Source organism: Monodelphis domestica, chromosome X, assembly GCF_027887165.1.
Source record: "Monodelphis domestica isolate mMonDom1 chromosome X, mMonDom1.pri, whole genome shotgun sequence".
Taxonomy (NCBI): domain Eukaryota; kingdom Metazoa; phylum Chordata; class Mammalia; order Didelphimorphia; family Didelphidae; genus Monodelphis; species Monodelphis domestica.
Window position 1 is genome coordinate 25,719,985 of NC_077235.1, and position 15,297 is coordinate 25,735,281.

At 37.0% G+C, this 15,297-nt stretch overlaps 1 protein-coding gene across 11 annotated transcripts in view; it reads right to left on the minus strand.

Annotated features, from left to right (window-relative positions):
• LOC103106019 (connector enhancer of kinase suppressor of ras 2-like) overlaps window positions 1-15,297 on the minus strand; it is a 526,863-nt gene that overhangs the window by 352,616 nt on the left and 158,950 nt on the right. The gene's annotated exons all lie outside the window — the stretch shown is intronic.

Here is a 15,297-nt window from a genome sequence, read left to right on the forward strand (position 1 = left end):
TCATCTACTCTCTCAAGACCTCTATAATCACCTAAAGGAAGATGACTACTGAATTTACATCTTCAGGCCTTATGTCTCACTCTATCACAACATTTGGTGCAATTGAAAAAAAGACTGTCATGTGAGTGAATTGCTTTCACATTTACAATATGATATATTCTATGGAAACTGATTAAAATGATCCATAATGTCTCTTTATCTTTTTTATACTTCACATTATCCCCTTATATTTTCATTTTTAACATTCCATATCTCTACCTCCCACTTTACATTCAGTGGCTTCTGATATTCCTTTGCCTTGAATGTCTGTGCCAAGGAGTATAATGACAGGCCATAAATGCTGGCTATTTTCCCATTTTCTCCTTTGGAGATTCCACACATAGCAAAATCCAACTCCCCATGGCATATTGTGCTCCTCAGCCTCTGCAACCTCCAAGACAAATGTTTCTGCTTTCTTGTCTCCAGCTCACACCCTCATTAGCATTTTTCTCTAATGGGATTATGATCACTCTGTCCTGGAAACACTGGACTTTCTAGCTAATGTATAATAGTTGGCTCATTTTCAAGATAACATGTAGAATAAACTTATTGCAAGTCATTGCTCAGACATCCATGTAAAATCTCATCCTTTCGCTAATTCTAGAAACACACTTATCATAGCTTTGTTTTTCATGTAAGCAATGTCTGAATGATTAAAATGCCTTTGGTACCAGAAAAGCAAAAGCAACTTAGCTATTCAGCAAAAAGATCTTTTGGATCAAGTTGAGGAACCCTTCTAACCATTTCTACTTGTATGTGTTTAAAAGATAAGAGTCAGAGAGAGACTGGTTTCCCATCTACTCCTTTTGAGTGAAAGAGGATGTCTCTCCCAGATTTTCTCAGAGGGTCAGAGATGATGAACTCGAGAAAAATATAGGCACTTTACTGAATTTGCTTAGGTTTAATTCATTCAGATGTCTTATTAAAGATAACATTGAACATAGCCACAACCAACTAAACTTACTGTTTTGTTTAGTTGTTTTATGAGTTTTGTCCAACTATTTGTGGTCCCTTTTTGGGAGGAGAGGTATTTCTTGGCAGGGATACTAGAGTAATTTGCCATTTCTCTAGCTCATTTTACAGATGAGGAAACCGAGGCCAACAGGATTAAGTGACTTGTCCGAGGTCAAACAGCTAGTAAATGTCTGAGGCCAGATTTGAATTTAGGTATTCCTGACTCCAGCACTCTATACACTGCATTGTCTAGCTGCCCTTAAATTTTCTTATACTTAGTATTTAAACAAATTTCAATGCACAAAATAACATAACTCTTTAGTCACTCCTCAGTACCCATACATAGTCTTTGTACCTTTGTTCTCAATTATTTTTCCTCATACAGTTATAATTAGTGTTAACTAACTGCAGTGTTGCGTTCCTATTTAGAAGGGAAGGTATGGGGCAGCTGGGTGGCTTAATGGAAAAAGAGCCAGACCTGGAGATGGGAGGTTCAGGGTTCAAATCTGGCCTCAGATACTTCCTACCTGTGTGACCCTGGTAAAGTCCCCTAAATTTCACTGTCTAGCTCTTACCACTCAGAAGAGTGGTACACAGCATTGATTCTAAGGCAGAAGTTAAGAGTTTAAAGAAAAAAGAAGGGAAGTTAAAGGTGCTCAAGGAAGAGCAGGTAGTTGCAATGGGGCTCTTCTTTTGGTGCCTTCCTATGGAGAGAAAGGGCAGGGTGATCCATCAGGGATCAATGACATATTTGGTACAGAACTGGAAGAGTGAATTCTATGTAAAAGAAAGAAGAAAAAAGATCTAGAGATAGCAGGAAAACCTTAATAGTGTGAGGAGATTGGAAAGTAGAAGAATGTCAAAGAGAAGGAAGGGAAGAAGGATCATTGAAGATGGAGAGGTAAAAAAGTCAAATCTGAAGCTCTTCCTGATGAGGAAGAAAATCATATACTCTGAGGAAGGAGCACTTGCTGGTTTTTATTCCTTCCTTTCTTCCTTTCTTCTTTAAAGAGAGGATGACTTTTATTACATCTCTCCAGAAAATATAGACTGTACAAGAGATTCACAAGAATGGATCCCAGCTTGTCTTTTAAAAATGGTAGAGGAAATTCTCAAGTGCTGTCCAGTGAGAGATGGGTTAGTGGACAAGAAGAGTAGTGGTAGTTGGTAACTCCTAACTGAAGGGTACTAAGACAGCTGTTGAGTTCATAACAAGAAAGGATATATCTCAAACATAACAGAGAGTCTCTTAATATGTGCCAAAATAGTTGACTATTACCCACTTCTGATGATTCAAATAGGTGCAAAAGCTAGAAGGAACTTGGAAAGTATTACAAAGTATTGGGCAGGAAAATTAAGGCCATGGGAGCATGGGTTATGCTTTTATCACTGCTGCCCAAAGATAAGAGCTTCAGAAGAAAAAATTGGGAAGGCGGAATTGGGCAGGAAACAGCTATTTAAGAAGATAGCATCGAAGGATGAGAATTTAAAAGGACTATGTTTCAAAAGGAATGTCAAGTTTTTGGCAAAGGATGGATGGCATCTAATAAGGGCTGCTAAGAATGCATTTGTAGGATGTCTTACATAGCTAAATAAAAAAGATTTTAGGTTGAAAAGGAAAGACAGAAAGAAAGATGTCTATGTATAGCTACCAAACTAGATAAAAGAACAGCTACAATCCAGAGAGACTAGGGAGTGAAACACCCCAAAGTTCACGGGAGTGAATCAGAGATTAAAAATCCCTTGATTTCAGATGTTTATGTATAAATGCACAAAGCATAGGAAACAAGAAAGATGAATTAGAAATCATGATGCAAGAAGACAGGTTTGGTTTCCTGAGTTACTGAGTTATCACTGAGATTCAGTGGGCTTATTCCTATAACTAGAATGAGGCTGTAGATGAGTATACTTTATTTTTAAAAGCATAGGTAGAAGGATTTGCTAGGATATTACACGCACACACACACACACACATACATACATGGCAGTGAGCATTTGGATAAAGATGAATGGAGGCAGAAACATAAATAATTTTATGAGGGCAGATACTATAGATCACCTAGATAGAAAGAGTAAGTATATAAGGAGTTCAGGAAAGAGCTTGGCATAGAAGCATGGCATATTAATGATTTGGGGACTTCCATTATCTAACCAAATGCTGGGACTCTCTCTCTCTCTCTCTCTCTCTCTCTCTCTCTCTCTCTCTCTCTCTCTCTCTCTCTCTCTCTCTCGCAAAAGAACAGGTGATAATTTAATAACTACTCTATCTTTAATTATAATTTCATCCTTCATAAGATAGAGGAACCAACAAGATGAAATTCTATCCTGGATCCAATTCCTGCTATTAGAAAGGAACTAGTTCCTGAAATCAAAACTATAGGACTCTCAAGAGGAAGTGATAATTCCATCTTAAGAGTTTGTGACAGAACAGGACAGGAAAACTGGGCACCACCTACCATACACCTTATATTTTGGGAAAGCATCTTCAAAGGGCTTAGGGAAAGTATAGTCAAGATTTTATGGACTACAATTTTACAGAGGAAGTCAGCCTAACAGGGACAGGAAGTTCTAAAGAATTAAATTCTGAAGGTAATAAGAAAGATAATTTCAAAGAGGGAGTTATCTGAAGAGACTGATGTGGATATACAGGGAACTTGACAGCTAACTGAATGGACAAAATTATGTGCTTAGTCATAATGAATAAACTTAAAATGCATTTCTATAGTCTATTACGTAACAATGTATTTAGTATTTTTATATCTATATTCATTATGGAAATTAGTATAGATTTCTTTATTTAATATTAGCTTTATGTTAAAATCAATATCATATTTGCATTATAAAAACGATTGGCTTACATTCTACATTTCTCTACATTTAAGAAAAATAATATTATATAGGGAATTTTTTCTTGAGAAGTTTGAAAAAGTTCCATTGATAATCTATCTGGTCCAAGTGTATGTGTAACCTTAGAATTTTTAATATTTATTTCTTTGATGACCTCTCTTATTGCTTATTTTGGGAATGATCCACTTAAGCTATTAATTTCTTATTGTTTCAATTTAAGTTATTTATATTTTTGTACATAATAATTTATTTCTTTTAAAATTTCTAGCATGTTAAATAGTCATGCATAGTATTTCCTAATGATATGCTGAATTTACTTTGTGTCTGTGATCTGTCTCCTTCATTAGTAATTTTATCTTTCTGTTCCCTTTAAAACATTAAATATTTTAAGAGTCTATCAATTTTATTGGCAGTTTTAGAACTATGATTTTATTTATAATATTATTTTTCCCTTTTTATATTCCCTTTATTTTTGTTCTTACCTTTATACTCTTTCTTTGTTATCTTTACTATCTATTACTGCCTTGTTTTTTTCTAGTTTAATAGATTTCTTTTTCTCCTTTCTTTCTAATTCCAATGGATCTGTGATCTCAATGACTTGAGAAATGTCTCCAGTAATGCCGATTGTAATCCAGTTTTGCCTTCCCATACTAGAAAACTCTTGTCCATGTTCTCCTATGATTTGGTACAAGAGATCTGTCCATACAAAGTGCTGAAGATCTCTCTCCGGTTCTCTTGACCTCCCAAAGATATCAGTGGAGCTCTTGAGCTGTCCATCAGGTATGACTCAGTGTTGTCATACTAAATGCCCATATCTTTTGGTCATTTTTTCTTTGATAACATCTTTTATCCAGTTTCTCCAGTGTAATTCCTTCTCTGTGACCTGTGCATGAACATTACACATCTCTCCATTGCCTTTTCAACCTTATCTCAAATAATTTGGCTATGCAAAAAAGATTATATAAACACAGATGAAGAGGGGCAGGAAGAAGGGGCTACTCTTGAACCTTACTTTCATCTGAATTAGGTAAAGGAAGAAGAATGCACACCCACCAAGTACATTTCACTAGATAGAGAACCAAGAAGTAAGGAGAAGGGAGAAGGCAGAATAAGAGGGAAGACTTCATTCTAAGCAAAACAAGTCTAATAATGGAGGGCACATTTTTTAAAAACATTTTTCCATGGTTACATGATTCATGTTGCCTCTCTCCCCTCTTCCCTATCCCCTCCTGGAGATGACAATCAATTCCACTGGTTTATACAAGTATTATCACTCAAAACTAGTTCCATATTATTCATTTTTGTAATAGAGTCATCTTTTAAAACCAAAACCCCAGATCATATACCCATATAAACAAGTGATAAATCATATGTCCTCTTCTGGATTTCTACTCCCACAGTTCTTTCTCTAGATGCAGATAGCATTCTTTCTCATAAGTCTGGAGGGTGGGTTTTAAAAAAGAATAGAAGGATAAGAACCCATGACTTGGCATTGGGTGGGAGAAAGAGAACAGAGGAAGGGGAGTAAAAGTAGCTTGCATCAAAGTTAGAGCAATAGTGTTAAAGATAATCCTTCTCCTTTGTAACTCTCTTTATAAAAAGGGGCAGAAAATTCTTTCCATTGTAAATGACCAACCAGGATTCCAGAAGACTCTTGATGAAACATAATACCATCTCCTAATGTTCACAGATTAAGTTAATTGGGGGGGGGGGCTTAGCCAATATGGGAATTTGTTTTATTTATTATATGATTTGTAAAATTTTTTCTTCTCATGGAAGAAAGGTAAGTGAGACAGAGAGAAGATAGCTTTTTGTACATTAAAAAACCAAAAGTAATTTTTTTCAAAGAGAGGGTATGGGTTGAACATAGCCAAGAGTAGGGATCTGTGTATAGGAAGTGTTGCATCGAGTTTCTCTGATAAAGCTTTCATTTCCAAGATATATAAGGAACAGATTCAAATTTATGAGAATAGTAACCTTTCTTCAACTGATAAATGATCAAAGGGTATGAGCAGGCAATTTTGAAAGGAAGAAATCCAAACTATTGACAACCATGTGAAAAACTTTAATCATTATAGAAATCTTAGTTATGGAAAAGCCAAGATTCCACCTCATACCGTCAAATGGATATCACTGACAAATATGTAAAATGACAAATGTTAAAGGTGCTGCAGCAAAACAGGCATATATTAATGCACTGCAGGTAAATTTGTGAATTGGTCCAGTCATTCTAGAAAGCAATTTGGAACCATGCCCCAAAAGTTACTAAACTGTGCATATCCTTTGACAGAGACCTCACTAATCCTCACTACTAATCTTCCAAAAAAGCTCAAAGAAAGAAAAGGATCCAGATATTAAAAAAATATTTAGAGTTGTGCTTTTTAGGCAAAGCATTGAAAACTGAGGGGATGCCAAACTAATCATGTCCTATGAATACAGTATCATTGTATTATAGGAAACGACAAAATGGACAGTTTCAGAGAAACTTGAGAAGCCTTTTATGAGGTGAACAGAAGCAAGAGAATTATTTATTCAATAATGACAACACTGTAGAGACAAATAACTTTGAAAAACTCAAGAACACTGATCAATGCAATGACTGATCATGATACTCGATGATGAAGGCTATTACCCACTCCTAATAAAGGATACAGAATAAGATATATGTTTTTACATAGCCAATGTGGAAATTTATTTTGTTTGACTGTGCATATTTCTTGCAAAGGGTTTCCTTTTTCCTTTTTTCAGTGGTGGGAAGAGGTTGGGAGAAAAAATAATTACTCAACTGAAAAAAATAAACAAAAGAAAATATTCAAAAATTGGATAAGGAAAAAAATGTCCCTTTTAAAACTGAACCTATCACTTTGTCTTTGTAAAGTTTGTTTTGACAAGCTTTCCTGAATCCATAATACCTTAAAATGTTTGAACTGGTTCCACAATCGAATCATCCTCAAAGAGGAGTCACTGAAAATTAATTTAATACTATATAATCCTTTTAACATAAGAATTTAATTAAAGTGCACTGACATTTCAATGATTCCAAGAAATACAAATGAGACATCACTATTAATACAAATGGTAGTTCCCTGAATAATCCTCCCAATTTTGTTACATGGGGACTTTTTAGATGAGAAATTTATCTTGGTAGTGGGTTTTGCTTAAATACTCTACCAGATGTTGAAAGGAAACTAATCTCAACAATCAATCGAGATGTGCTTTTGATTTCTATTTACCTATAGAAATGGTTTAAGTTACAATATTCCATAGTGCACAGTGCAAAATGAACTCTAAGATGTTCTTAGGCCAGAAAGCAGTTATTTTCCTCTGAATATCTTATGGTACCTTAATGCCTACCTCACAAAAACAAATGGCAGATAAAGTTACGCTTTAAAATCATTAAAATATGCTTCCAACTGACTACTTGGGCTTGAGGGGTTTTTTAAAATATAGAAGACAAACTAATTTGAATAGTTGATTGTTTTAAAAACTAGAATAAAACAACTTGAAAGAAGCTCCAGATATCTTCTAGTCTACCATCCTCATCACTGATCATTTAAGTATATACCTATACAAACGGGGTATTAGGCAAAGACAGGCCTGAGTGGGAGATATTGGTAAAGACTACTAAGTATCTATAAGTATATGGATCTTGGTTGCTGGCAGGTCAGAAGGAATGTTGTCCTAGAGTTTTTCATTGCTCTGTGCTTAGTTGTCATTCCCCAGATAGGGATATGTAACCCTGTCCTTTAATTGTACTTGTTAGACTATTTGCATTAAATCAATGGTCTGAATACAATATGGGGAATCTTGGCCACAAGTTAATGATATGCAACAAATTCCACTAGGTATATTGATAGTACCAAGAGGTCAAGCCCCAAAGGAACTTAAATATGAACCTTCTTCCTTCAGGGATAGTAAATACCTTTTCTCAGTCAATACTTTCTGTCCCTTAATGATTAGGAACAAACAGGTATTGTGGGTGGGTGGGGGACCACAGCCTTTTAGTAGTGCAGATATAGGATGCTTTGGTTATGGATGGCACACATCTAAAAAGATGGCAGTGCCACACAAGAATTCTTGAAAAGAGTTTGAAAACAAAATTTTTATTTCACTTTGAAAAAGAGTATGCCTTAAAAGTTTATGATGAGTGGGGTTATCACATGATCAAATATGACTAGGGTATGAAAGCACCAAGAAGACTCTCAGTGTCATACAGGGAGCATCTAAAGGAAAAAGTCCCTTTCACATCCACATTATGGAGAGTTGGAAAGAAGAATGATGCTCCAAAAGGGGCCATCTTCCACATTAGCAAACCTGGTGCTCCCAATTGCAGGGTGATTCAAGAAATCAATGGAAAATCATATTGTCTCAACTTTCTCTTCCCTTAGCCAGCCCCTTGCCTGAAATTGTCATCTTTAGTTACCCTTTGGGGTTAAGGCACTGTCTTTAATGAAATGTAAAAGTATTATCAGGGATATACCTTTTTGAACAGGTTAACTGTTTGGACACAGAACAAAGGACAAGTGAATTTCAACGAAACAAGGAAGGGTGTGAAAGCTAGTAAATTATTAGAAATGAGATTGTTCTACTGCTGGTACTTTTGACCTTAAGTAGTTTTACATAATATCTAAGCCCATTTTGATCATCTTCTGTAGTTCTGAAGGCAATCAATTATTTTTAGCATAAACAGAATCAAGTTCACCCACAGAAGCCCTATTCTAAATCACCATCATGTCATGGAAATGACCCTTGGCATTCAAAGGCCATGCCAATGGATCACGAGCCCTGGCTTCAAATAAAGTCCTGCCAACAGATTATCAACTGTCAGAGAACCAACCTAGCAAAGAATACCTATTGTCCAGACCATGATAAGCAATTGGATGGGCAGCATGTGGAATTAGTCCATATCTCTTGGACAGGCACTGCAGGTGGACAGTGAGCTGGGCACAGAAATGAATAGGAGGAGGACAGCAGGCTGGATTGCATTTGGGAAATCACACAGTACTTTCAATGAACCAGAGCTGCTCACAGCTGCAAAAATCCTTCTTTTTGACAGCAATAGACTCTCAGTGATATTCTATGACTGAGAATCATAGACCACCCCAGTCCCATAAGAATGAGAAGTGTGGGTGATTCAAGGGGAAATGGAGAGAAATAAGGTAGGTGTAAGGCAGCAGCATATTACCAACATTGACTTACACGCAGAAAGAGGTATAAATGGCATCATCAGGAATGTATATGACAGAAAAACAGATGGAAAGCCTGAATGGTGCACAGATAGCTACAAAATATTTTTAAGAATAGTATTCTTGATGGACCTTCTATGGGGATTTATGGAAAAACAGAGACAAAAGTCACACAGGATGAGAGAGCTTAGATGGATTATGATTTGCACTGGGGAAAGAAATACTCACACCATTGCTAAAATGATAGAACTACTGAAGTAGTGAATTAACAGTGAAGAAGTTAACAAGGTAATATGAAAGATGAAATGAAAATCATCTGCTATCATCCTATTAATAAGAACCATGACTGAAGCTTAGCTTTCACAAGACTATGTTCACTTTATTCAGACAATGGGCAAGGGTCCCTGTGATATATGCTTAGTGGTCTCAGCTGAATCCCTAACTGAGGGTCAGGCCTAACTTAGAAAGGAAGAAAAATGACAAGGCTAGAAAGGGAAATCATTTTTAACTGATTAAAAAGCAACATGCACAACATTCAGCTCAGTAGGTTAAAATTTCTATTAAAGTCAGACTTGGTTGTATAAAGCATTAGAAATGAATCTTTTTGTTAGACCAGGAGAATGAAATAATAAAAAATAAAGCCAAGAAGGATTTTCACATGGGAAACAAACAATTAAGCAACTACAATGCATCATTAATTAACAAAATTAACTCCTTTAGGAGGAGATATGAAAAATGATGGAGTTAGGTCATCGCCGGTGACTACATTCTCTCATTTGGGAAGTGCCTGATTCGTGTTTTGGAACCCTGATGCCCATCGTGTTAACTTGCCTGGTACTACTAAGTGACATGAAAAGGTCTTAATTAATGTGGTCTACAGGGATGGTCCCGAGGGTCATTTACTTGTTGTGCAACAATATACAAAGGTTTTAAGTGCTCTGGGCTTCAGTTGAATCAGCTGTGAAATGGGGGGCACAACATACACATGTTAGGGGGTGGGATTCCTCCCTTGTTTATTAGGAGGAGCATTGTGTTATTGGTAGAAAGAGAATTGGCTTCAGGATTGAGAAGGTCCCAAAGCTGGCTCTGTTACTGTGGCTGAGTGCTCTGGGAAAAGGTACTTCCCAGCTCTGGGCTTTAGATTACTCTCCTGTAAAATGAAGGGGCATGAAGGATGATCTCTGAGGTCATTTCCAGTTTTCAATCCTATAATTCTAGTAATATTTGTGACTAAAACAGAAGAATATACATATACTGCTAGAACACTTTGGGTATTATCAGTCATCTGTCATAAGGCAACAGTCATAACCACAAGAATTATATTTATCTATGTGGAGGAGTCAATCACTAAGGCAGATATATTCATTTTCAGAGGCATTATTGATAACACATACTACAAACTCATTACTATGTCTGAACATTGGGGAAGAGTAAAGCTAGATGCAATTTTGTTCACATTTTGGGTAGAAAATATTTTAAAGCAAGGCTGAAAATCACTTTAGTCTTTGACTCTCTCCCTGCACTCTCTCTCTCTCTCTCTCTCTCTCTCTCTCTCTCTCTCTCTCTCTCTCTCTCGCTCGCTCTCTTGCTCTCTCATTCTCTCTCACTCTCCCCATTGCCATAGCCTCTGGGGCTCCTGGGAAACCTGCAGCACATCACATTTCAGCTCCATCAATGGGGTGGATGTTGTGTTAACTACCCCCTTTGGTGATACTCCCAGTTCCCAATGACTAATACACCAAATCACATCATCAAATCCAATCCAATCGAGAGGTCCATTATCACAGCAAATGAACCCACTGATAAGGATGAATAATTTTATTTTCCTTTAACAGGGCAGTCTTCTATTGTAGAAAAAAATACCCAGTGGAGAACACTGGGAAAAAGAAACGAATAGCATGAATTTCCCCAGCATGGTTATGCTTAGAAGCCTTGCTCAAATTACAAAATTACATTATTTTGCATAGTGAACCCATGACCTCCTTACTATTAAGAATATGACACAGACACACAGACTGTCAGAACTGGAAGGGACCTTAGATAATTTTGCTCTACATTATCAACTGGAAGGTGTAGCGGTTGAGAATTCAATATAATTCTATAAGATGAACTGAGTACCTACTATGTGCCAGACACTGGGAATACAAAGGCCAAAATCAAAACAAGTCTCTGCCCTCCCAGAGCCTCTAGAGAAGAAAAGTGTTTAAGGTTATAACCACTCAATAAGGCTATTTAATGAGAGCAAGGCTGGGACTCAAAGGTAAGACAAGAGTTGTCAAAGCCTCACATACATACTATGCTTAATAGATTGCTATAGACTTTGATTTCCTGATAGAGCAGGCCAGACCACATGGGAAGAGGATGATATGGAGGGGGCGGAGAGGGAGAGAGAGAGAGAGAGGGAAGGAGAGAAACAAAAGAAGATAAAGAGGCAATAATGAGCAGATTAATCAGAAAGCTTACAGTTTCCAAGTATGGTTATGGAGGGAGCCAGACAAGCTTAGAGTCAGCTCTTTCACCTGGGTGGAGGTGACTGGGTGATGGAGCATAGCAGACAGTCAGATATTGATACATGAATGCATAAAACAAGGGAAATTAGAATGGTGAACTAGAGATCCTAATATGAGGGGGCAAATGTGATCTCATAGATGCCATTTAGACTTGATGGGAGGAGACCTATAATACTGGACCATACCTCTGAAAGGATATACCTTTATATAAAAAAAGGGATAATATAGGCATGATGAATGAGGTCAGAGTGGAATTGTATAAAGTATGGAGAAGATAAACTTATATGAGGAAAACCAGGAATCAGCATGATGGGAAAGCATTTGGGTGATACTCAGTAGATAGAGATAAACAGAAGAAAATTGCCGTCAAAGTTTATTACAACCCATCTGGACAGAATAAGGAAACAGATCAGAAAGAAGCCTGGCAGAGAGTGATGAGAAACTTCAATTATCCAGACATATGCTAGTACTCTGTCTCTGGCAAAAGCAGAATATTTAATAATTTCTTAACTAGTCTAAATGATCATTTCATCCTTCAAAAAGTGGGGAAACAAATGAAAATGAATATTCTGGATCTGATTCTTGCCAATGAAGAAGAATAAGTTATTAGTGTAGAAATAATAGAGAAGTAACCACTCCAGGTTGCACACAGTGTCATAGTCACCCTAGGTTTGGAAGAACAAATTTTAAATGGTTCCAATAAAGGACACCATGGAGCAAAATTCTCTATGGAAAATCAGCCCAAGACATATGAGATGTTCTTAAGAATGAAATTCTGAAGACAAAAAAAGAAGCAATTCTGATGAAGAAAACCAGAAGTTACTGAGTTGGTGATTTCTGAAGAATCATCTAACATATTCTATAGAATGAGAGAGAAAGGTAAATGTGCTGAAATTCAAAGAAAGGAAGAGAATGGAGTCTGCAAACTAAAGGCCATAGATTAAGACTCGTCTTTGTTGAGGCCAAATTCTGGCAAAATTGAGAATGTTTTAGTAAAAGGGTGGTTATTGAACAACAAAAGAGGGAAATGATCACAGAGAGATTCCATGGCTTCCTCAAGAACAGGAGTTGTAGGGTTTGTTTTTTTTTTTTTTTTGCATAGCATATTAAGTTTGGCAAAGCACTCTAAATATTATCACATTTCTGTTTTGCAACAGAGGTCGGTACTATTATTATCACATTTTACAGAAGAAGAAACTAAGTTACCTTCAGTTAGCCTAAGAAAGGTCAAGTGACTTGCCCAGAGTACTCTCTGTGACAGGATTTGAACTCAAGTTTCCTTTACCCCAAGGACAATATTCTATCCATTACTCTAAGAAGTGCCTGGTACACAGTTGGTGTTTAATAAATATTTACTGATTCAATAATTGATAGTTGACTTGTTCTGCATGGCCTGATAAAAGTTAGCCCTAGGAATAATCAGGTAGAACCCACAAAGAAGTAAATTTATGTTTGACATAAAAAGAGCCTCCTAACAACTAGAATGATGTAAAATTAGGAAGAGTAATATTTCTTTTCTTACTCCTTCTATTCTTCTTGTGCTCAGTAAGTCCTGGATCCCTCCTGAAGACACAACTCCCAGGGCTACCCTTTTCAGCACTGGTAACATTTTGCCTCAGACTCTCACATTCACTGGTTGAGGTGAGACAGTTGAAATGCTCCTAAGCAACTCATTACCACTTCTAGGCTCTTCTTTTACTCCCATCACACTGTAATGTTTCATTCTTTAAGGTTCCCCCAATCCATACCCACTACTCAATGAAGATTGCTTAAACTGGGGCCTACTGACTTCCAGAACACTCCCCTTCTGTCTTCAATGAGTTCACTGCCTAGCTCACAGTCTTTTTCTCCTCTACAATTCTTACTGTCATACCAGGGGATTTCAATAGACATAATGCTACTCCTTTTCAAATACTTTAACCTCATAGTTCCTCAACTTACTCATTTCCATGATCTCAGCTACACTTAGGGATGGTCATTCTTTAGTCTTTACAATTGCCCACCAATCGCCCACTTCCACTCTCATGAACTATAAAATTCCTTTATCTAATCATAATCTATTGTAATTCCACCTCTACCTCTCCTTTGAAACCCCTAAGTCTTTCCTTCATTCTCACCACAACCTACAATGCCCCCAACCATCAACCTCACTGGTCACATTCACTTCTTTTTTCTTGAGTCTCTGCAGTTTGGCTTTTGACCTCATCATGAAACTGATCTCAAAAGTTATCAGTGATCTGATTTCTTCATTGCCTTTTCTCAATCCTCATCCTTCTTCGCTTCTCTCAAGTCTTTTATACTGTTGATCACTCTCTTTTCCTTAATACTCTTTTTTCTAGGTTTTCAAAACTATGCACTCTCTGGGGTTTGGGCTTTCCTCCTACTGCTCTTAATACTCTTTAGGCTCTTTTACTGGCGGAGGCTACTGAGAGTGGGCGTTCTCCAAGGCTTTGCCCTGGACCCTCTCCTTCTATGCTACTAAACTTGATATCATAAGCTTTCATGGATTCAGTTATCATCTCTATGAAGAGCATTCTCAGATTGATTCACCCAACTCAAACCTTTATCTTCATCTACAGTCTCTTGTCCCCAACTGCCAATAGGACATCTCAAACTAGATGTCTTATAGACATCTTGAACTTAATATATTCCAAAGTGTCTGGATTTTTCTCCTTCCTAATCTCCATCTTGTGGTTTCCTACAGATCTCAGCCAAAACCCTACCTTCCATAAGAAGGCTTTCCTGGTTCCCTTTAACACAAATACCTGTCTCTCTGTGATTATCTCCAATTTATCACATATATGTCTTGCTTGTACAAATTTGTTTGCATGTTGTCTCCTCCATTAAATTGTGACCTCCTGGCAGGGATCAGAGGGACTTTATGTGAATCCCTGGCACTTATCATATAATAGGTGTTTAATATATTCTTGTTTATTTGACTTGACATTGTGGGTTCCTCCTTACTGGAAGTCTTTGATCAATCTTTACAATCAGGCTCCAGTCTACTTTTCCATGCTTTTTCATATGATTTATTTTGGTGCTCTCTCTGAACCAGCCCAAGTGGCCTGCTTGCCTCTGCTTACCTCTACACAACATTCCATTTCCCATATCCATACTTTGTCACAAGATTCATTCCCTTCTTACCCATGTGTCTAGGAATCCCTATCTTCTTTCAAAGCTCTGCTCAAGTGGTAGGCACCTCAGGAGGAAAATGCAGATTCTCTTCCCTCTCACCTCAGTTTCAAGTGACCCCTCAAAATTAATTTGTTCATATTTTGTATTTTACTGTCTACTGTTTGTATTTTACTGTTATTTTCTGTATTTTTACTATATTTTACTGTATCGGTCATATCTTTGTTTTCCCAGAACAATGCCTAGCACATATTAGACATAGAAATGCTTTCTGAATAAGCAAATGGGTCTTTTCTTGTATATGCTGCAAAGGAAATCCTGGATTAGTCTGAGGTTGGACTACATAGTGTCTGAATTCCCTTTCAACTCCAGAATTTTGTGACTCTATGAAATCATTATGAATCCAAACTTAAAATACTTTGTTTAAATACTTCAAGTATTTAAGCCTATATTTGAAATGCTTTGGGTTCAAAAAAAAGATGCTATTGACTTGGTGTCTATCCCTAGGAGTAGAGCAGCTAGGTGGCACAGTTGAGAGAGTACTGGTCCTGGAGTCAGGAAGACTCTTCTTCTTGAGTTCAAATCTGGCCTCAGATATTTGCTAGCTGGATGACTCTGAGTAAGTCATT